General features: G+C 36.4%; 1 long non-coding RNA gene across 1 annotated transcript; it reads left to right on the forward strand.

Moving 5' to 3' along the window:
- Window positions 1–13,171: 13,171 nt before the first annotated feature.
- On the forward strand, window positions 13,172–24,506 carry LOC116183482 (uncharacterized). Its single transcript, XR_004148117.3, has 2 exons — window positions 13,172–14,634; window positions 24,214–24,506. It is a non-coding gene; the product is annotated as an uncharacterized LOC116183482 (long non-coding RNA).
- Window positions 24,507–25,091: the final 585 nt, after the last annotated feature.

Raw genomic sequence — 25,091 nt, forward strand, 5'->3', positions numbered from 1 at the left:
TTAAAATGTGCAGATCTTCTGTATGATTTTAATATTATGTACCTTAAAAATTATCCTGATTATTTTTATATGAAACCCTAGGGTTGGTTTATTTTTTTAGGAAGCTGACTATGTATGTAACACAACTGCACTGCTCTTCACTGTGTCTGAATTAGTTTGGAGGAAAATCTCCCTTTCTCAAGGATACCACAAATTGATGCAGCATTCTGTTTTTCTATTTTCCAGTTTGGATGTTCTGCCAGATGATATGTGTGCTGATGTGTGAATCTTTTCGGAGCTCTCTTTGAGATAATCAGAGGAGGTTTCAGGACAGGATCCTAAAGCAGAGAAGCAACAGTATTACTTTGGCACACAGGCCTGTTTCTTTGACTCAGCTAATGTATTAATTGATTTGTCTTTCAGATTAGAAAGAATTTTATCATCTATCCCACCAAATTATTTAAATTTCTTTTCAGTTTTAATAGTTTTGTTTTACACTGTTCATTTGATCATTTCAACAGGGTACAAAACTGTGCCTTCAGGCACAGCCTGTTGTGAGAAGCTGTGTGAAGATGCAGTTCCTCATGGGGCTGGAAAGATGCTTCCTCCATTACTGGGTGATCTCTCAAAGCAGCCTGGTTGCACTATAGGAAAATAATTGATACTCACTTTTAGATGGCTGCAGTATGTTCTTTCACTGCTAAGCCAATTCACTTGGAATTGAGAGGTAGAGATAATTTTTTTTCTGACCCTTAACTGGCATCTTTCCACAGGATAGCAATCAAATGCTCTTTCACAAGAACATGGGTTTCTGCTCTGTTTGGCCCTGATATGAGCTCTGCTAGGTCTTTACCTGCAGAAGTATCACTGAGTCCTCATGGGAGACTAAAAAATAAACTGTCACTAGTTTTCCAGATTTCAAAGAGACGTTTAATTTACTCTGGGCTTTGCTTGAACAAAAAAAAATTTACTCTGGGCTTTGCTTTTAAAAAAAGGCTATGTAGTGATTCTTAAAAAATGTCTCCCTCAGACAAGACCATATTATTTTCAGCTCAATGAATTACCCAATATTAGGCCCTGCATCTTGCTATCATTAGAAAGATGTATTAGAAAACCTACCTGTGATCATGGTGAAGATCAACCAGCAACTTCCTTTCCTGAGTCTTCTAGGTTTCTTCCTTTCCAGCACTTTACACCAAAAATGCCCTTTGCCTTCCCTCTTCCTACTTTCCAGTTCCATCTTCTTCTGCTGTCTGTGGTCCCTATATCAAATAAAGGTGTTGTTTTGGTTTTTTTTTTTTTTAATATGAGAACCAATCATTTCAATGCAACAACAACAACTCTCATTAGCATCTGAACATTTATGTTTTGACAGTGAATAGAGATGTTTGACAGGGCCATTCAGTTAGTATTCCCTATGTTTGATCAATTCACTGATGACAATTAATTGTAAAATCAAAACAGTGGTCTTTAAATGATTCAATATTTTTATTCACTGAGGTAGAACATATCTTATGGCCCTACAAAGGTCACCTTGAAATTACAGAAGCAGTTGCATGGGCAGCTGAAATTGGCAATTAGAAAATTAACTCCACAGTCAAGATACCAGCCAGAATTAGCATGCTACTGAAGATCCATTTAAGATTACATTTACTACTCTGAGAAATTATTTGTCATTTCAATTGCTAACTATCCCAGAGAGTTTATTCCTAACACAGCAAACTTCTTTCTGCTCCTCACCATCCATATAAGCTGTAAAAATCCTGCTTCCACTGAGGCTTTACCTCAAAGATACCACATGTTAAGAGCTTTTTTAAATAAGTTCTAGGTCCAATGGAAATAAATACTTCTAAAGAGGTGCAATATTAAAATCCTATCTTTTTCTATTCTAATTACCTAACAAAGTTTTAATGTACAAGCTAGGGGTGATAAAGTTTCATTTAATTAGCAGATAGATAACTTGGTCTGCTGAAGGAATTATATCCTTCATATTGAGATTTCTAGAGAATAGAGACTCTGAAATACAGGCTAAAAACTGATGCTACAATAATTGAAAAGAAACTCGGAGAGTTTTCATCAGTTTCATTGGAAGTGAGCAGGATGTCATTATGAACATATAGGTACTTTCTGCAGATGTTTTAGTCGAGTGTGACAGAAGATGATATTTAAATTCTAGTCTGTTGTTTTTCCTTAAACGTATTTTTCTTGAATTGTCTGTTTGTATTTATTCAAAATGCATATTATCCAAGCATATACTCATACTAAGCAACATTTGCACATACCAAATGGTGGGACTGAGTTTTCTGTTTACTTAGTTCCTTTTCTGACTTGTGCATATTGCATAAATGAAAACTTTTCAAAAGCAGCTACTTGCCTTAGGAATTAAATTACATTTTCAAAAAATATTTATATACTTAAGAACACTCAGGCTCAGTGACCTCTAGGTCCATTTGGAAAAAAATATTTGAAAAGCACAGATAAAGCCAATTATTTCAGCACAAGCTGTGATTCAGGCAGACAGAAAAAGAAAGTATGAAGAGATTATTGATAACATTGCAGCAGATAAAAGAAAACATATAAACTAAGAATTAGATATAAAAAACATCTCATACAATTTGAGAAACTAAATGCAGTGCAGCTGAAGAGAGGAGAAAAGGCAGTGTTACAGCTACTGAATGAAACTCATTGGGTTTTTTGCTTCTCTATTTTTTTTTTCTAAATCCTAATCTTTTCTTCACGCTAACAAAATTATCTTGCAAAATTATTATTACTGGGTCAGACATTTGTTCCATAGCTGTAGACATGGCTAGTAGCCCTCTTTAGAAATTTAATATGTACATGTCCCTCACTTGCTAGGCCTATTCAGAGAAGTGGCTGCTCTTGAAGATCCATTTCAAAGGAGAGGCTGGACTAGATGATCTCCAGAGGTTTCTTCAAACCAAAGTTAACATGGAGTACTCTGAACACTCCATTTTCCAAAATGTACCTTAATTTCACCAAGATCTTTGGGTGAAAAGGATAAAGCACTATATATCTGCAACTGTTATGCATATCTGCAGCTGCAGTGAAGTTGTGATCATTTGAAAATTCATTGACTCCATTTAACACAATTAAGAGAATAGTAAGAGATTAGGCACACCATGCTGGAGGTGTTTAAACCAGGGAACTTAAATCATCTTTTAGGGAAAAGAAAAAAAAAAACCAACAAAAATTAAAGACTTTGAAGGAAACCACTTGACAGAATGATGAATAATAGCTGTCTCATATACCACGTGAGGGGGGAAAGGAAAGCAGCACCTCTGTCACTCAGAACCAGAAAGAAAGGAAAAGGAAATGGCACATTCTATCTCCAGAAATACCCTGTACTTCTGAAATACCATCTGTAAACTTTGTTATGCTGGTTTTGGTTGGCAATAGCATGGTACTTGCAAGGAAAGGTAAAGCCAAAAAGGGAGTGTGTGTGAATTGATGAAAGCAAAATGACAACAATGTCCAGGTAAAAAGTACAGCAAATCAATTGGTCACACCTGACAGCATGAAATTAAGACAACTGCATGCAGAATCAAAGCCATCTCTGTCATATTTCTATGGAGCTGTTACCAGATATTACACCAGGGATTGACACAGATTTCTAAACTAGTCCAGAAAAATAACTTTAGTTGGCTAACATTCATTTATGTAACTCAGCTTGTACTTTGTACATCTGAAAGCTCTTAGGTTTTAAATTGAAAATGAACTGTATACAAACAAGGATGCTGACTGGAATTTGTGGCATTTTTTCCCCTGGTTAATGTAAAAAAACATTTGTGTCTTGGAAGTCCACTATTCTGCAGGTATTACACATCCTGTTTGTTTGTCTTTCATTTAGCCCAGAGTTCTGGTGACCTGTAACCAAGCCATGTAGCATTGAGATCACACATCAGAGATTACCCAGTTTGAATGAAGATACTTTGTGCCTCCTAACACATTCACAGAGAATCAGATGAGTTCCACGTTGCTGGTGTTGGCTTTCCTGTAGTTAATTGGTGATGACTATTCACTGGTGGCACATCAATTTACTCCTTACCCCCCTTTCTCAAACCGTCATCTCCCTTTTTATTTAATCAGAATACTGCTCAGTAAAACTGATTTTATCCCGTTAATTGTTTAATTTTTCTTTAATATCTGTAGAGGAAGACAGCTATAAAGGCTGATTGTTTCCCAGTTAGCATAGCCTGTAAAGTAGTGGGGAGATAAGTACTCTTCCTATCTTTGTAGGTTTGGCAGAAATAGGAAATTTTCATTTAAAAAGAAAATGTACTTAACTAACAAGACTGAACTATTTTAAGGGCTATTAAGTGTTTACATCTCTGTCAGTCCTATTACAAGTAATAAAAATTCTTTCTGTTCCAAAATCCAGAAGGAGAATAGTTCAACTATAGCTTGTGTGGATGCTGGGATGCGTATATTTGTGAAGAGGTTTGTACTACTGTTTTCCCTGGAGGTTAGTCTGTGGTTTTGGGGATGCCTGTGTGCTTCCCCCTTGACTGACAAAAAGGAGGGAACTGCATTGGTAGGAGCCCATGCCCTGACAGTGACACCTGCAGGGACATACTCAGGTCGGTGACAGTGCTTGTGATCCATGGGCCCAGGGCAGACTGGGGATAACTGGGGACTTGGGGGTTGAGGGGAGGAGGAGGCAGGGGAGGGGATGTTCCTGAAGATTAATTTCTGGGGCTGGGAAATAAATTGTTTATTAATGCTCTGTACTTGTCTGGTATCATAATTTGTTGGATTGCCAATATTGACCCTGAATATATAGTACACTGATTGTCCTGGATGTACAACACACTGATTGTCAGTTAATTAGGCGTCATTAATAAGTCAATAAACAACTTTGAATGGGTTGAATTAAGCCACGTGAATGGATGTTTTTCTCCCTGCAGCAATAGCAATTGTAAGAGCTGCATTGCTCAAACAACAACTAGAGGGGAAACTCAGGAGCAGTGCGTCAGCAGCAGAATGCTGCTCTGGCAGGCTGCAGGAGCCAGGTCATTCACTTACCCCCAGGACAGGAGCAGCCCAGGCCCTGCAGTAATGTGGCTTCTCAAAAACTGCCAAATTGTCCTTTGCCCCCACATTTGCATCCGACTCCTCTTGCACAAGGAGATGAGAGGTGTGTGTGTTTCTTATCTCCCTCTGCTGAACTCATTTGCACCATTCCAAGCCTGTATATAGTGGAGATGCTCTTCTCCATCCAGAAGTGTATTTGATGAGTGATGTGGGTAGGGAGAGATTTCAGTAGTCAGTCTGAATTTTATTAGCTCAACAAATCTGAATTTTGAGACTCGTTTGGTGTGTAGGTCATAGGAAATAGCCTAAACTGTACCCCAAGAGCAGCTGCTGTTCAACCAAGATTTGGGTTTCAGGTCAGCCTGAGTCCCTTAAAGACTCTCTAGTATACAAAGATTTTTGATCCTAGCAGAGGATTTTCAGTTTGTAAGGACACCAGATATCAATTTTTACTTTGATCATAGGTAAACCAAGAAGTCATTGATGGAAATTAAGCCTGTAGACTTTTATCCAGCTTGAGTGGAACCTTCCTTGAGTGGAACTTTTCTAAACCCAACTCTTATTAACCATACTTTGAATCCTTGCCTTTGTGAGAAAGAGTGTACAATCTTAGCTGTCTGATTTATACCTTTGCCCCCAAGGTATAAAGTAAATCCCCAGCATCCTATGGAATATTTCCTGATTGCACATAAATACATAATCAAAATCTAAAGAACAGACTTAAAGCCTCAAATGGAAATTTGAAAGACTATAAGAAAGAATAAGTCCTTCCTTAGGTCTCCCTTCTCTTGAACAATGATTAGGAAAATCACCTTTAAAAAAGATGGTGTAGTTTACTCCTGCATTAACCAATGTGTGTTCTTCTGTTCCTCAGAGCCAGTTCAGGGTATTTCAGCCTGATCAGGTCTGTCTCTCCAAGAATTAGAGATGTTCTTGCCAATATCTTCATTGACTCGTTCCTAAAAAAAGTCAATAAATTGAATATTAATGTAAAGGGTATTCACAGTTCCAAGTAAAATAAACCAATACCACTAAAGTACAGAAGAGTTGATATTGTTGATGAAGACTTGGTTTTGAAGAATGTTGTTTCAATTTATTATGCTACTACAAATTACTGTTCATGAATATTAGACTGATCACTGAGCAGTAAAGATTTATCACTAAATATTGACATAAAATTGTAACAATAGCATACTATTCTCTTTTCTTTTTATTTAAAATAAAATCAGTCACATCTTTGGGGACTGGAAAGGAAATTATACTAATTTCTAAATTGGTAGGAATTCTCTTGAATGGAGAATAATATCAAAAAATAGTTTGTCAGACATATAAAGAACATCAGCAGATTGCCAGGGGTGTTGTGAAAGTATAAAATATTTGCCAATTTTGCAATTTCAGGATGAACAATAAAAGAGAATATTTAAAGTCATTTTCAATTTCCAGAAAATGCTTTTGGACTAGCAATGTTTTAATAGTTTGTCTAGCTGATGTTCCTGCTTGGTCCATAGTCATTTCCAGTTCCTCCATTTCCCTCTGTGAAATCACCCTGAAAAGTATTTCCAGTGAAAGACAGAAATCAGGCCCAAAAAATTCCACTGAAGAATTAGCACAGTTAAAACTTCATACTGCCTCAAGCTCAGCAGTCTGATTTGCATACCCTTCTTTATAAAGTAAAAAAAAGGCTATTAACCTCCACCAACATCCTGAGTAATGAACAGTTTTAACATAAATTTTAATTATAGAAAATCCCATTTCTTTTGAATCTTTGTGTTGCAGTAATTTTAGCAATGATGTTTTAAAATGTTTTTTCTTCACATATAAGTTTCCTGCCAATATTTCTTATAAATGGAGACATTTTATATACTAAAAATGATGGATATAAACTATATAGTTTTACAACTGTTCTCAACAATGTGTCAGGGGAAAAATGCAAGCATGACGGAAAATGCAAACTTCAAAAAGTAAAAATGCTCAGAGATAATAAATATGATTCAGTACATAAGGATAAAAATATTTCATTTTAGAATAAATTGACCTTTCATATTAAGATTGTCCTTATTTCAAAATCGCCATTAAAATACTCTAAGAATTAGCTATTGCTTTCAATATATTCATCACTGCTTAAAGTCAGGACTTCTAGACAAAACCAGTATTAATTATGTAGGAAAGAAATGGTGTAGGAGACTCAAGGGGCTGTGACTTCTTCCTCCAAAAAAAAAGGAGCTGTGAGGTCATTTGCAGACTCGGTATACAGAATATTTTTAAATTTGTGTATGCTCAGAGAATAGGACATGTCACAAAGGGACATCAAGAGCTGACAAATACAGTGAAGACTAAGACATTGCAGTGAGCACTCAGGTCTGGAATTTGGCCTTTTCTCTTTGAATGCATCTTTTAAAGATGTATGCAGTCATATTTGACAGAATAGTGTCTAGCAATGACCTTGTTCCTTAGATTCAGCCATTCTCAAAAATTCATAGTGTGACCAAGGAGGTGTGAACTTAAATACATAAAGTAAAAATTAACCCTCATAGCACAGATAAACAGATTGTGCTGCTTTCAGCAGATCAGACAAAACTACACAACAATATCTTCTTAAAAGCAGCAAAGCATTGTAATGGAGGCTTGTTATTCACCTGTACTGAGGTGAAGCTCAGTAACACTTTGGTAAGCTAGATGAAGAAAGACTGAGTGTTGTCCTGGGAAAATGACAGCTCCTGGGAAGTTTAAATCAACTAATATAGCAAGCAAGGGGACAATTTTAACAGTCTCCTGTTTTTGTCAATTCTTACTGAAAAAGCAATGTAAAATCTTAGCCATAAGTTTCAGCTTGATGGAGAGGAGGAAAAGTTACTCTTTGGGTACAAAAAATTTGTTGATTTAACAAGTAAATACTGAAATATCTTCCCCTGTCATTCAGCATATATTATATCCTGTGCATTTAAATATTCTGTTCTCCGTGGTGTTGTTACTGGCTGAATCAAAAGGTAAAAATCAGAGGGTTTTTATGCTTTTGGTATCTCATTTTTATGATTCTTCTGCTGTATCCAAACATTTCAGCCATTCTTGTTTTTGTGGATAAAGATTTCAAGAGTGATGGTAATTCACAGTGTGATGGATTTTTTTCCCCCTTCACTGAAAATTAAAAAAAAAACCCACAGTGTGATCTTGGCATTGTCTTCTTCATTGCTCTGGGAGACAGCCAAATGTTACCTACAGATACTATTCACGAGATTCATATATCATGTTCAAAAAGGAGAAAAACTCTATATGTTCCCAGTAAGACATTGTAAAATACCAGGATAAACAACAGCTTAAAAGACCTATTAAATCGTTTGTACCACCAGGAGAGAGCAAAGCACCATCACCCGTCCTTTGTCACAGAAAGCTTTTCTGTCTGTTCTCTTTGGTGGATGGGGAGCAAACCAGGCAAATGCTGGTCCAGGTTCTCCAGAAGCAGTTTTACAATTGTATCTCCATCAGAAATGTTATTTTCCTTTTAGATGCAAATTTCTCACGGATGAAGGGTATAGGCTACATCCAAATAAGAGCAGAGCATTTCTGTGTATTGCAGGCACTGGAATCTAAAATGACAGATTTTTTTTTTTCCCTCACTGACAAGAAAAATCCTCTTTTCTTTTGTCTCAATTTCCTGCAGCTGCTACTTATGTTACTTATGCTCACCCTCATTGCTAGGAACAAGGCATTACATTAGGTGAGTCAATGAATCAAAGCAGCACTGCATTCTCTCTTTTTAGGAAGAAATCCTACTCCTTAAATGTAAGAGGTAATAGGTATACAGCAAGTTATTGCCACAGCTGCTGATGTTCTTTGCCTTCTGTAGCCTGAAGGGATTCAGGGCATTATATAAAGCATATGTACACGCCAAAACACAATCCGGTTAGGACACACCAAGCCCATGCCCTGAGCCTCTCCTGTTTTTAACAGCACAGAAGTAGTAGCATTTTGGGCAACAAGCAATGCATGGAGTGGCTCCATTTGAGGCCGAGATTCTCAGGCTTAGCTGTCCATGTACAGAAGTCTGTAAACATCAGATGCTGCTGTCAGTGGAGTTGGAGAGGACTTGAGCTGGCCTGTCTCTGGGTGCTTACCTTAGGGTGAACTTCCCTCTTGTAGGCTTCCTGAGCTTTTGGGAGCAGATCTGACTGCATGGGAGCTTTGGCACCTTGGGCGGGCCCCAGGAAAATAAACAGACCACAGGAATCTCAGGATTACGTCATTTGCCTGGGAAGATGGAGCTCCCACCAATTTGGCTTTTCTGGTTTTGTAGCAAGCACTGTTCAGTATGAGAAACAGGACTCCCTGCACTTAGAACAGCTACTCTCTGATAAAAGAAGCCAGGCTCCTTTTTATATCTTTTTTCATGCCAGTTTTTTCCACTGTTGTGTCTCATCACTTTCTAGGTGATTATTAGCTGATATGACTTGGGCTCTCCTTACAGAGTTCTTTTATTCTGCATTTCTTCCCTGGAACAGATTTATAAGCAATCAAATGTCTCCTGTCTGGTAAAAATAAAATGCTTTTCACTGTAAGTGAAAGTTACAGACAATCACGATTCCTAAATCAATTCATTTCGGTACTAGAACAGCCTCTGAGAACAGCCTCTGTATCCTGCAGACAGAACTGTAACTTCATAGTGGCAACTCCACTGTGAAAATAGAGTTTGCCAGAGTGAAATTGTTGAATTCAGTCTTTGTTTCAGACCACAAGGATCCTATTTCATGCATTAAGTGCCAAGGAGCTCAATTATTTATTACTTTATAGTTGAAACTGGAAAATTTCCCAGATTACTTATCTATTCTCAAATACTTGAACAAATGAAGAAAGCAGGGGAAATTTATTAGAATGAGTAAATAACCAGTGAATGGAGAGCCCTTTCTCAAAAAATTTGCGGTCAATATCCTAGATGACTCTGAGTGCTTGGCTGCTTCATATAGTATTTCATATCCTTGTTTCAGCTAGAAATACTGCAAGGATACTTCTCTGTTTTCTATTGTGTAGCTCACTGCTGTACTCCTGTTAATTTAGACTGGGAAAATGAAGGGAACAGAAAACCAGAGAGATTTGGTAAAAAGAAGTTACTATTGTTAATTTACACATTTACTAGCTTTAGATGAGTGAATAAAAAATCAGTCTATATTATAGCTTAATCTTATCTACCCTTGCAAAATGGAATGGCTTTGCAGTCATTATCTATTTTTGCATCAAGATAATTGTACTTTATTTTTTTCTTTTCCAAGAGAGTTGATAAAAAAGAAGAGCTTCTCTGCAGAAACAGTGGCACTAATGTCCATTAAGGAAATGATGTTTTAAAACACTTCTCTTTCATTCAAATTACAGAAAGGAGAAGTTAACTAAGCTAACACAAAATTATGTAAAACATAGATCCTGTTGTGGGAATGTCAGCTTATTTTGATCATAGCTGATCACGATCAGTTCATGATTCAAAAGAAGTTATTTTAATCCATAATGTGTGCCTAAAAAACCCTGGCTGTGAGAGCAGTGCTGACTCATTGCACAGAGCTTACAGCTAACCTGGGCAGAAACATCAGCATTCTGAGGGGCAAAAGTATGAAATTTAGCAGAATCTGGGGTTGCTTCCAACCACCAGCAATTCTTATTATCAGCAGGCTTTTTCTTTGCCTTTCATCCACAAGGCTTTTACTGTCTGGAAACCCACAACTGCTTGTCTCAGGATTGGTAAGCTAGAGGAAGGATTTTCTGCATCTAACTGCTCCTTTCCCCTGCTCTAACTGATCACAAAGCATTGGTCTTTCAGACTTCATCCAGGGACCCACATGGAAGCTCCTATTGAGCTTAAGTTTGAAAAATCCTTAAAGACCAAAGAATTTCCTTCTTTTAAAGACAGACACTGCATATTAGGTGATGCAAATAGATTAAATCTCTTAAGCCTCTCTTTCAAAATTCTTTCAGGTGCTACAAATTTTTGCTTCAATTGTAAGTACCTGTATATAGCAGTTTGATGAGACTTTTTATATCAAGACAAAAGAAATCAAAGACAATGATTCAATAAATGACCATCATAGTTTTTGGAAACATAAAAATCAATAGTGACATCTGACAAATAGATTCACCATCATGAATTGATTAGCCTCTTTCAGTGACCATATGTGGCAGAATTCTCAATGGTAATGGTAATTACCAATGGTTTTCTGTATAATAAAGGAGGATTAGACAAAAATTTACTAATTTGTATGAATTCAAATAAATAATTTTTTCCTCTGTTCACTAAAAATTACCCTAGGGTCTTGGTGATCACAAATAGCTAACATAAAAAGATGTAGAACACCTGCCACCTGCCTTTGAAGAACCAAGTCCCTGGAATATTTGGTTCCCAAAAATGTGTTATTGCCTATTATTTAAAGTTTATTTCTCTTCCCCATAGACAGAACATAATAACTAGACAGCCAACAGGGATTTGTGAAATTATTAGCAATATCATGAAGTCTTCCTGACCTATAAGTGAGGAAGCAATTCTGTTTTCACTCACATATTAACAGTATGGAGTATTATCAACACCTGCAAAGCTGCTCAAGCCTGTACACATGCCTCTTTCTGATATTTCTTTTGACTCCCTCTCACCCTAGTATTTTATTTCCCTGCCAGCTTCCCTGCAAGCCCCATGACTTCTTTCTTTTAATTAAATTTACCTTTTACCTAAATTATACCACTATCTTTTATCTCATGGGTTGATCCAAACTCTCTTTTCTGTCTTGATTCTAGAAAGACAATCTCCTTTACATCAGGTTTTATTGTCTTGTTATGTGACATAGTACTTTGTTGGGAGGAAAACCTCAGGAACACAAGGACAGTTAATAAGGATAAGATGGAGCTCATCCAACTGAGAGCTGCTGGCATATGTGCAGACAGGTCTGCACCCCTGACCTTTACACACCACCCAGAAACTGATCTTTTGTGGTTCCACCATGAGCTGGTTCACCCACAAATTGGGAAAAAAAATGTAACAAAGACACTGAATATTTTTCTGAGCTTTAGCACTGTTTAGCCAGTTTAAATTGGCTCATTATAAGGCTGTCCAAGAGCCAAGAAAAGGGAGCTGGTGGGAGTCTGCTGCCAGGGGCAGGCTGGGGATGGGAGCACTTTGCCATCAGATGGGCTCAGCCAGTTTTGCACTCGGAACAAGATTCCCAATCCCTTCATCCTTAGAATAACAAGACCTCATCTTTTAATAAAGAATGTATAAACAGGAAGTTTACAACAGATTCAATACATAAACTATTTCACTGGACTATTGCATTAAGCTATTTCACAATGCTCAGTTTTTATTTGAAATCATAATGCTTATTTATGTCTTCTATACGAAGTCTGTCAGATAACTTTCATTGTAGTTTCTATATAAATTGCTAGACTTTATGAGAAAAATCAGTTCCTCACAGAGATATGCAGGAATTTCCTGGATCAGATTCATAATGCTCATTTGTTAATCAAAAGCATGAAAAATGCCATCCCCTTTCAAATATAAATTATGTATTGTCCTCACTGCAAAATATCAAATTCTCAAAATGGAATAAGCATGTCAAGCACAAAATTAAGTTTTGATTCACACATTTCCCAGGGAACATCAGTCTTTATTAATGAAAACTAATCTGGGTAAATCTTCTCAACTTTTCTTATATATGTAGCCTTATTACAGATTTGCTCTGACATTCCTGAAAATATTTGTCATTATTTCCAATCAGTCTCAAAATTACTATTTTTTATTTTCTTCAGAGACAATCTGCTTCAAGATCTTTTGAATTGAGCAAGTTGTTGGATCTTGAAATTGCAAAGAATAACATACATATATTTTAAATGGCTTCATCACGTGATATTTATCCCTAAATCAAAACAACCCTCAGGAACAGGCCAGAGAACATCACAGAGTATTTGTCAGTAAAAAAATATTCATATTACTTTGCAACTTGCTTTATTATGAAAAATGCTTTGTGAGAGAGAGGAGTGTTTTCTGTAATACGACATTAAGCTGGGATCGTGTGTCGATCTGTTGGAGGGTAGGGTGGCTCTGCAGAGAGACCTGGAAAGGTTGGATGGATGGGCAGGGTTCAATAAGATGAAGTTTAAGAAGCCCAAGTGCCGAGTCCTGCACTTTGGCCACAATAACCCCTGCAGTGTTAGGCTGGGGACGGTGTGGCTGGGCAGTGCCCAGGCAGAAAGGGACCTGGGGGTGCTGGTGACAGCCAGCTCAGCATGGGCCAGCAGTGTGCCCTGGTGGCCCAGAAAGCCAAGGGTGTCCTGGCCTGTGTCAGGAATGGTGTGGCCAGCAGAAGCAGGGAGGTCATTCTCCCCCTGTACTCGGCACTGGTGAGGGCACACCTTGAGTGCTGTGCCCAGCTCTGGGCCCTCAGTTTGGGAAGGATGTTGAGACGCTGGAGCACATCCAGAGGAGGCAACGAGGCTGGTGAGGAGCTTGGAACACAAACCCTGTGAGGAATGGCTGAGGGAGCTGGGGGTATTTAGCCTGGAGAAAAGGAGACTCAGAGGTGACCTTATCACTTTCTACAACTGCCTGAAAGGTGGCTGTAGTCAGGTGAGGGTTGGTCTCTTTCTCCAGGCAGCAACTGACAGAACCGGAGGTCATAGTCTCAAGTTGTCTCAAGGGAAATATAGGTTGGATATTAGGATAAAATTTTTCACTGAAAGAATGATAATGTTCTGGAAAGATCTGCCTGCAGAGGTGGTAAAGTCACCATCCCTGGATGTGTTTAAAAAAAGACTGGATGTGGCACTCAGTGCCATGGTTTAGTTGAGGTGTTAGGGAAGGGGTAGGACTCAATGACCTTGGAGGTCTCTTCCAACCTTGTGATTCTGTGATATTTCAATTGCTTCTGCTCCTGGGCTGGTCAGGAACTGAAAGAGGCATCTTTACATTCACAACCTTTTCAAAGAGCAGCTTGAGAATTTAGGCTTATTCTACAGTTATTGATATTAAAATTACTCTTGATTTCCACATAAGTCAAAGAAAAATTTGCCTCACTGATTTTAGAAAGTTTGTTCCTGGCTTCTGTTTTTTGTGACCTAAGAGGCAAACCAACGCAATCAATTTTATTGACTTTCTCTCTTCTTGCTTCATACAGTCTATAATTTTTTCTTTCTTCTTGTCTACAGAAGTATGGAAAGCTGTTTGATGACAGCAAATGTTTCCAGACAAGTCTGAGGCAGAGAAGCAAACAACAGACATCAAACAATATACAATGTCAGTATGATCATTTAACACTGTTACTCCAGACTTCACTGCACTTCCAGACACTTTTGCAACTGTGCTGACTGACATTTCAACACACTTACAAAACATTTATTAGACCTCCAGCTGTTCTGTGACAGTGAAAGTAGGAAGACAGTGATAAAATTGTATCCAACTTGTTCTATATAAAATATTAATTCCTTTTTTTTTTTCAAATATTTTTCTTTAAGAACTAATCTTACCAAGGGAGAAGTATGCTGTTCCCAAGGGAGCTACTCTGTGCGGAATGCAGCTGGTGAAACCCTTTTGTCTAAGTCATACAGTGGATGCGCTTTTGTATTTTCTGCATACGGGTGACAGTAAGTATGACAAGATTTGGTAATAATTTGTCCTAAAACACTGTCAGACACTTCTACCTTTTGCTGAGTTGTTATACCCTGAAAGAAGTACTGGCAGCTACACAGGTTGTAGGCCCAAATCTAAAGGTCACAGATGTCATCCAGATATTTAAGATTTTCATCCTCAATTGCAAATCATTGCATAACTGCCATTTGTGCCTTTGAAAATATGCCCTTAATTGTTTTGCTGAATCAGAGCCAACACGTGGTCTAGCTCACATCATATGGTACAGGGTGAAGTCGACAGCTAAAGCTTCACAAGATTAAGAAAACAACTTTCCTGATGCACAGCTTTTTCTTTGCTGTCTGCAACTTCAGTGAAGACAAAATCTTGCTCGGTCCCAAGAGCTAAGAGAGATCGAAAATGAAATAAAGAAAACTTTGCAGGACAGCACAGGGATACCTGTGATCACAGTGCTGGCAGAGAATCTCAGGGAACAGCGATAGCTTACCAGTGTTTTCCAGGTCTTGGTGGGGAAAGAAAACAGCGTTCATATGAGTTAAGTGTCAGTGACAGATCTTGGTCAATTACAAAACTGATGAGACACAGAACTTCACCGCAATGAGAAGAGCTGATGTTATGACACTCCTACAGCCCATTACTTCTACCTGTCATATCAGGTGCTGCAAGCTGGTGGGACAAGAAGCCCTGGGGACCTTACAAGTTCAGATATTAAACAGATGTGAATAATTTATGAACAGATAAATGTTGATAACAATATTTCTATTAAGGAAATATATTTGGTGGAGAAAGGACACGACTGCAGTAATGAACAAAAATGTTCCCAGAGTTTGAAGGCAGCCTTTTAGATGTACTTTCACATTGCTGAGTCCATCTTCACTGATGCTTTCTTATCCATTTCTTATCCATTGGTGCTAATGTTCTTTTCCTGATCTCACAATGACAATCTCATCTCATGTCATTCTCTTTCTCCACATTCTACTTTGAGATCTATTTGGCAGTTTAGATGCCTTTCAGTTATCCAGCCCATCAAATAGTCACAAATGGCTTGTCTGTCTCTCTATCATACACAGTACTTGAAATTATCATTACCATACTTGAAATTTTCATATTCTACTTATATTTTGGTTTAATTGGTAGGGTAAATTCATAGAATCAGGACAAACCACATCTTTCTGTTATGAATTGTAGATCAGAAGTTGAATATGAGTTTTTTTCCTTTTTTCCCCCAGTAAAAACAAAAATAATCATGTGCAGTGGGTTTTGTCATAGGCTTTGTCATGTGTTGTCTAAATAATTACGAGCATCAAGTTTGGTTACTCAGCTACAGTTTGTGGAATTTCTATAATTTAGCTTTAGTAGGTGATTTATTTCTTGCAGTTGGTACATGACTCTTACATCATTCATTCAAATTTACCTGATCTTATTGAGATATTGTCCTGGCTTCAGCTGGAATAGAGCTGAATTTCTTCTCAGGAGCTGTTACAGTACTGTATTTTGGATTCAAAATGAGAATGGTGTTGATAATATGCTGATGTTTTGGATTTTGCTAAGTCATGTTTATTTTAAGTCAATGACATTTTTCCTGGTCTTGTGAGGTCTGCAAGTGAGGAAGGACTCAAAAGAAAACTGAGCAGGAGGATGGCCAGGACAGGTGTTCCAAACTGGCCAAAAGGACATTCCACACTATACAGTATGCCCAGTATATAAATTGCCCAGTATATAAATTGGGGGAAGTTACTTGAAAATGGGGCTGAGCTGGACTGAGCAAGGAGAGTCTGGCATTGGTCAGTCACTTGTTGAAGCTTTTTTCCATTATATTATTACTCATATCAATAATAATTTTTATTACTATCATTAAACATTTTCACTCTATTTTTAAACTGTTCTTATATCAGCCTAGAAGTTTTAATTTGATTTTCCTACCATTCTACCAGGGTGGCAAGGAGAGAGGGGTGCTCGGGGAGCAGCTGCCTGAAGTTTAATTTCAAGCTGGGCTTAACCCAGGACAGATAACAAAAAAGTTTCTGAGTGGGACTGTATAGCAAATGTTCAAAGCAGTAAAACACTAGCCATGACTTCTCCACTTGTTACATTACTGGAAACCATCATAATACAAAATATTATCCCATCAATGGTCAGCTTTGTGAACATTCCAAGTACAAGCATAAAACACCATCTATTATAATTTTTATTGTTATTATACAAGCAAAATTGATGTTTAGTATAAATTAAATTTACATTATGAAGTAAATACATTATTTTTAAAATAATTATATTAATGCTAAATGGAACATATGTCAGATGGGAAAAGGGATGGAACTATCCTGTGCTTATTAGTAGTAATTGTTAGTAGTTGTAGGCAGGCAGATTTAGATTAGATTTTTTTAGTATTGTTTTTCACAGTATTCTACAACCTTATTTACACACATATCATAAATGCAAACACAGAGAAACATATTTATTCATATATTGTCTTTCCATGAATATATCTATATCCTTTATGTTGCCCTGCTGTTTCACTCTCAGGTATCCCAAGCATCACTGGATAAGATTTTTTACAGGTTTACTCCATCTGAGTTTGAGCAACTCAATCATTGCAAAGGCCAGGCCAGAACAGAACTAAGAAATTTTGTGATTTGTCTTCGCACACTTTCTTTGGGAATGGATATTAGCTTCAGCTCCTTGAGAAACATAGGAATCAAAAGATGAAAGTCAAACTTTCTGGGATATCAATTTCCTTTTGAAATGTCTGCATCTTACAGTTTTACAATGCAGAACTCTCTTTTTCCTCTAGCCAATATATCTCTTAAACACTAGAGGTAATGGAACTCTTCAGTGTGTTTCTGCACCTGGCATATTCTCATGCAATTTTCCAGGCAGACAACCTGTGGAAACACCTGCCCACACATTGCTGCCATGCCAGGCCTGCCTTTGGCAGATACTTCCCCATTCACACAGCAGACCCAGCTGCTACCAGAGTCCAGGTGCACCAAATCCTCATTCCAGTGAAAATAAAGGTAAACATCCCTGTTTTGTAAATCTTGCTGGGATTTGCATACAGGGATAACACCAGTATCAAGCTTTTCTCCACTGTTAACTCTGGACATACCAAAGGACATACCAAAGAAAGTCAAATTGCAAATAAACAGGAAATTTCCAGGTAAAGAATTAAGTATCTTCTGGATATTGCAATATTGTACTAACGTGTAAATTTTCTGCATTTTGGGTTTAGGTATACAACATTTGCCTTATTTTTGTATAGCAAAGTCAGTTGAAAATCTACTTCTTATACCCTTTTATAGCTTTAATATAGAAAATTTTCTATTTACAATGAAGCCAGCTCCCAGAGAAGCAAAAATTTCTCTCTCTATACAGCATTAAAGGAGAGAAAGGCAGTATCTTACCTTCCATTTTCTTTTCAATCTGGAGCTATACCCTTGTGATATGAGCATCTTGTGTGAAGGAAAAGCTATGCTTTTATCTGAATCTCAGATATCCTATTTCTAGTGCAAGGTGATAAGCTACTATGAAGAGTACAGACAGGGTTCCATGCTATCACTTTCTATTGTTTATCTCTAATGCTGTTGAAAAAAATGCTTCAAAGTTTATAATGTTTTCATTATTGCACAGTATCCTCACCTGGTCTGCAGAGACATTGGCTTTTTCAGGAAAACACCTGCACAATTTAGTCTTAATTCCATACAAACAAGGGATATAAGCCATAAAGAATGAGTAGCCAACAGCTGAACAGCATTTTGCACAATTATGCCTATGCTTTTACTTCAAAGTGTTTGTAATTATGTCTTTTCAAACTCAAGAAAGATGTGGAAAAGAAAATAGGGAACTCTCACTGCAGTTCCTCATTTTATAAGAATCAAAGACATAAAAAGAAAAATCAGGTAATTGCCCCAAATTTATTGTCTCATCAATGTCTAAAATATGAAAACTTACCGTTAAAGTGATGAAAATTATACACATAAGAAGGTAATGGCATGTAACAAGGGAAAAAACACTCTTTCACAACCATAGCTATAAAAGCATCTTGCAGCAAAATTGCTATTTTATAGGTATGGTATTATTCAATAACAGTAAGAAAAAATTATCTAAATGTCTGTCAGCATATAACTGCATTGAAAACCACGGTATAGAAAGGCAAGAATCTCTTTGGGTCTCTTTGTCAGTGACTTGAATGTGAGTGCCAGGAGGGAATTCAGCATCAGATAGTGGCACTGTCCTCGTGGTAGCTTTGTGTGGGTATTTCCACACAAAATAAACATTCAAGCCCCACCTGCTAACAGATTTCTAGTCAAAGGATTCAGAGTAACCCAACTCATGTTTCAGCAGATACTAACATTTGATCAGCTGAACTGTTGCCTCAGCTGTATCTGACAGAGAACTACATTTCATTGCCTAAACATAACAATCTCATAGTGGTTTTGATGCATTTCATCATTCCCCTGATTTCTGCTTATCCCTCCAAAGGACACAGGGTTTTTCATATCCCATGCAGAAGGCTCAGCTACTACAGAGAGTTTCAAATGGCATGAGGTGAAATATTTAGAGAACTGCATTTGTTTATCCTACATTTATGAACTGAAATAGGAATTCTTTTATTAAGCTTAATGTTTGTGCCTCAGTTTGCGCAGACAGGTCTTTCTCCAGAAATCATGAAGGACTTTGGCAGTTAGGTTTGCCCTTAGGTCCCAAATATTTAGTCATAAGTGTCTTCACTGCAATAAAACAAATTATAAAGTCATAGAATTATGAACACTTGATTTTATAGTTATAAAGTTTATTTGAATGCAATGAACATCCAAATAAGAGTAATTTATTTTATACTACTTCTTGCTATTGCAATTTCATGACTGCATACCAGATATATGCCCAGTAGAGAAATTCATTAAAGAAAAGCACAAAAGAACCAAAAATAATGAATCATATAGCAGAACTACACTATGACTCCTCTGTGGGTGTATGGGCATTATATTAGTTGTAAGAATTCACTTCCTTTAATTTTTTTTATTTATTTGTTTTGTTCAGAGGAAAATGGTAAAATACATCAAATCAGTGCTGACATCTTACCATTAAGGGTGTCTGCATCAGTGATAAAGGATGAATTCTCATTGCAGATAATTCCCTGAATATATAGCAGAAATAATGAGTTGAACTTGATTTTAGACTTCAATATTAGTAACAGGTGTATTCAGTTCAGAACTTGATTGCCCCTAACCTGCGGATGGAGCCAAGGCCTCTCTAGGACTCTGACTCACTTTGGTGGTACAGTTCCTGCTTGCAGTATAAGCCAAAAAAATTCAGATGGAATTTTTGATGGAGGAATAATGGTATTGTAACTTATTTACCTTGTGATAACTCTGAGTCTGTGGACTGATTGCACTGATAATTAAGATACTTCTTGATTTTCCTTGAATTTTCCATGTGAGCTGCCCTTCCATGGTGTGTCACACACTGGACCAGCACAGTGGCCAGTCATATATATAAATATATATATATATATATATATATATATATATATATATATATATATATATATATGTATATATATGTCTATATATGCATATATGCTATTAACCATTGTGTTTCAGAAATATCTAGGTATCAAAATACAAAATTCCAACTCAGTATTGGTTACTGGGTACACTGTTGGTCAGAGCAATTAAAGTGCTCTTGGAGCCTTTAAAACAGGGTTTTCCTTCTGTTAGCTCATTTTAATTTTTTCAACACTTTAATTTCCTTGAAACATTTCAGAAACAAAGAAATCACTTTCTTAATGTCATACATTTTGCCATACAATCAATCATATCTGCTTTAATAATATTAAGAAATTATGAAAGATAAAGTATTCAGTGATAATATGGAAATGTAATAAAGAAGAGAGTCATTGTATGAACATTTTTTATGAAAGTCTGTTAGGCTCTTGAAAAAGGACTGGAGTTCCAGACTATTTTTACAGAAGAGTAATTTCCATAATATGACATGTTTGTTATAGCTTTGTCAGAGATTTCATAATTGAAATTCCATTTGTTTGCCTTGGTATAATATGGCATCATATTAGAAATATTTTTTTTAATAGCCAAGGTTAATAATGCAACTGATAACAGAGATGTGATTATATGGCAATATTTTTATTCATTAAGAAGTACAGAGAATTTGAGAAAAACCCTTAAGGTTTTTAAAGCCATGCTGATGTGTGAGTAGCCAAAGAAATATAATAAGTACCTAATTGAATCTAGCAACTGAACAATAAAAATTAGTTAATTATTCAAACAGACAAAACATGCAGGAATTATTGTGTCTCTGTTTACTTTTCAGGTATGTTTAGGATGCTCAAAATATACCACACTACTTTTAGCTATATACTTATATTTTTTTCAAATAAATAATAGGGTTTTTAAAAATATTTTTGCTACTCTGGAACCTCAGTGCCAGAGATGTCTTCTTGATGCCCTCTCTAATCCTGATTTTTTTTTTTTTAACAACCTATTTCATGTTGTCTGTCATTTCTCCATTACACAGTGCCAGTTGCACAGTAGCATTTTTTCATGCCAATATATTTTTCAGATGCAAATAGGCAGACTACAGATAAGGTGCATAAATGATGCCTTTTGTGTAATGCACCAACTTCTCACTGTCTTTTCATCCAAGCTTTTCAGTGTTTTTAAAAGTCTTTCAATTAGTCCAAAAGTGACAATTCCTGAGCATCATACTAACTTTCTATTCTTTTGCATTTCTATTTTTCACTTTTATTTCACTTCAATTCACTTGAAATATGAACAGTTGGGTTTTTTTTTTTTTTTTAATTCAGTGCATATGCTTCACTTCTTGGTTTTCTGAAACTATGCTGTTTTGCAAGGAAAAGAGGCAAAGATGTTTATGCTACCTTAGTTTTCTATGCCTGTGTATTTTCCAGAAATTTCACACCAGATTTTTTTCATATTTCTCTCTGTACAATAATTGTGAAAACACATGCAGCATTTATTTTCCCATCTAAAAATGTGCAACATCTATGGGCCAACTCTACCAAACTGTAGAGATAAAAAGTATAATAAGGAGAGGATACCTTGTTTTCAGTTTCTTTTACTCCAGTGTAGCAGATAAAAATAAGAAGGATACAATGATTTATGGCCTCATACATTAGCATGGCTCCTCTCTGCTGCATATTGACTGTATTTAAAGTCTAGTTGGTAGTATGAATGGAAAGCATCTGTTTGAAAAAAAAAAAAAAGTGGCTAGATTATTCATTCATCCATTTGTCTTGCTTCTTTTCCTGTGTTCTTGTCCTGTGTTGATCACCGTGTTATCTTGGTATACATTAAGCCTGGAAATCACACAATAAAAAAAGTTACAATATGTACATTGGTATTTTAGAAAGATGGAAGTTCAAAAAGTGTGGTGTGCACTTAGAGCGGACTACAATCATGTTTTGACATCTGTTAGTTCTCAGGTGAGGTCAGGAGTTTGTGAATAGGTTATGTGATTTAATTGTGAACAAGTTATCTGCAGGCAGGAACATTGCATTCTCCAGGATATATGTTGTGTCTTTTGCTTCATACAAGCAATGATGGACTTAGGGAATATTTCCTTCCTTATTTTGTCATATATCTTTCATCTAGGAGACAGCGAGTAATGCTTTCAAGTCTATTAATAACATCACAAGTCTTGCTCACATGCACATTAAAAAAATTCTCATGGTTTTGTGTGGCAATATTCTGAAGTCTTCAAAAGAATTTCCATTACCCTTAAATTTAGTGGGTGAAGTCTAAATGACTAAAATTGCTCTTTTGTGTCTACTTGTGCACAAGAGAATCGCTAATTAAGGATAGTTAAATGATAGTGATGTAAGTACAAATAAAGTGTTATCATAGGGATGAGAAGACTATTTCAGGGTGAGGAAATAAGAATCAGAGAGAAAGAAGAAGAAAATGTGAGGTAACAATGTAGATGATTCAAGAGAAAAGGTCAAGGGATGGAGGAATAATTTGGGATGGAAGATACTGCAGGGAAGGTCGGGAAAGACAAAGAATGTTGAGACAAATCTGCAAGCAGTGGATAAGGTGTCTGTGTTGTTGAACATACAATCAAAATTGCAGGGAAAACTTCATATCAATACAATGTAATCAAAAGCAATGCTTCAAAACAAAGTACATAGGAACATCCTCAGTTACTATACTTGACCAGTAAACATAAACCATCATTTTATTACCAGAGGACCTGGGATAGGAATAGTTAGACTCAAGACTACATCTGAAAAATATATTGTATAAAAAGCAAACAGAAAAAGAGCATCTTATCATTACTTTATTATGTCAGGATCTGAAACATGAAATCAATTAGCTTGCTTATATTAATTTAAATTTATTTATTATGAGAAAACTTAATTCAACAGACATCTAAACAGGGATATTGTCTTGGTCAGACAAAATCCCAGTGTTCTCCCCCTTTTGAGCTAAATCCGCTAAATTTCAGGAAAAATAAAATGAAAATGATAAGAGCAAAAACAATTGAAAATGAAGATTGAAAGACATATAGGAAAGAGAATATAGCATTAGACAAGAACTCACAAAGTAAATACACATACTCTTTTATATGAGAATGGGTTTTGACCAGTCACACAGTTGCAATTCTATATGGAGGAAAAGTGGAGAATAGCAAACTGGGCACATCTATCTCTAAAGCTGGTAGATAGAAAGGCTGTAAGTCTGTGTAGATTCAGGAGTTCTCTAGGGTTAATTGAAAAGCATTTTCTTTTTGACAGATTATGGATAGTAATAACAGTTAAATATTGCTGTGATATGTATACCAGTTATGTATTGCTATTCTGTAAAAAACAAAAGAGTCTGATTAACTCTTCAAGCAGCTTCAAATCTCTCAAAAACTTAACGGAGTTTCATGCTTTAAATCAGAAAATAAAGACTAAGAGTGATGGTCTATTTTCAACAAAACAATTCAGCCTTTTCCCATTATCTGTTTCAATTCCCAGGTAGCCTTTTTTCAGAAGGGTGAATAGAATTTTCGTATCAACTTTCATTGGTGACCCATGTAATTGCCTTAGTCTTATGCTACATGAAAATTCATCTTTTGAGCTGTGTGATGACAGAAAGGCATCTTTGTTTCCCATCATTGCAAGCAACCTTTATTAGAAAGAAATCACTACCAACTATTCTGCTAGTGATCCTGATTTAATCAGCCAAAAAAAAAAAAAAAAAGAAACGAGAAACACCAATTTTAAACTGCCTCTTTTTCAATAAAACAGTTTTATTATCAGCTCTGAAATAGATGTGTCTTCACTAGTATTAAAGTTTGATAAAATACAGTCTTATTGACCTGAACAAAGCTTTTGCTGTTTTTCCTGTTCATCATTTATAGTGATATCTGTGGAGAGCATTAAGGCCTTTTTATATTTTTAAATGAAAGCTCTTCCTACAGATAACCTATCAGCACTCCACTTATCTGCATGACTTGTCCATATAGACACATTATTTTAATATATTCAAGACATTTGCATATTGATTTATTTGCTGTGAAAGACAAGATCTTTATTCATTTGCTCTTTACAGGTAGGAAAGCATCCCCAAAGAGGAGCATTCCTTGAGACCAACAACAGCATTAATTCAGTGCGCCAGAGTCCTTGGATCTGGTATCCTAGAACACCATTGGCTATTAATTTTCTGAGGATTCTCTTGACACCAGGAGAGCTGTTATATTTAGATGCTTATCTGCTTTTGACTGCAGTGCAGTACTTGCAAAGATGTCTTTCATTTTGAGGCTTAACACATTAAATATCACCTGATCTGAAGATGTTTGAGGGTGTAGAGCCTCTGGCATAGAATAAATGTCTTGTCTAAAAATAGCATTACATTTCTGCATAGCCCTTTATTCTGTGTATCTATACTTTGTACATAAATTAAGGCAGAAAGAGAAACTAAAGGTCTGTCTTCACACTGACAGAGGGAAGAAATCTCAAAGCTTAAAAAGATCCTCTGACATTCCTACTCAAAATCTTCCCAGTATGTCCAAATGCTGCATTGAATAGCAGAAGCTATCCTTCAAAGGCTTCTAGATGGAAAAGAGAAAAAATGAAAGCTGTAGTGTCATGCTGAATCACAGATATAACAGCACAGATTAAAGCTGTAATAACTCACTGAATATTCACTTTGATTATGTGAGGTTTAATTAAGGCCTTTAAACCAAGATTCCCCTTTGACTAAATCTTTAGTGTGCACCCACTTAATCTCTTAAATTACTATTTCCTAACATTTTAGGAAATAATAGATCACTAGAATAAAATTGCTAGTCTGGTAGATTAAAGGAGAAGAACCAAGTAACCGTAATCACCATGGCTGTGTTGAATAATACTGTGAGTTAGCAATGACAAAGCACTCGATAACAACAGCCTGTTTGCCTGTGTCATATGAATATCCCCCAGATGAGGGAA

Source organism: Lonchura striata, chromosome 3 (assembly GCF_050655825.1).
Source record: "Lonchura striata isolate lonStrDom1 chromosome 3, ASM5065582v1, whole genome shotgun sequence".
Classification (NCBI taxonomy): Eukaryota; Metazoa; Chordata; class Aves; order Passeriformes; family Estrildidae; genus Lonchura; species Lonchura striata.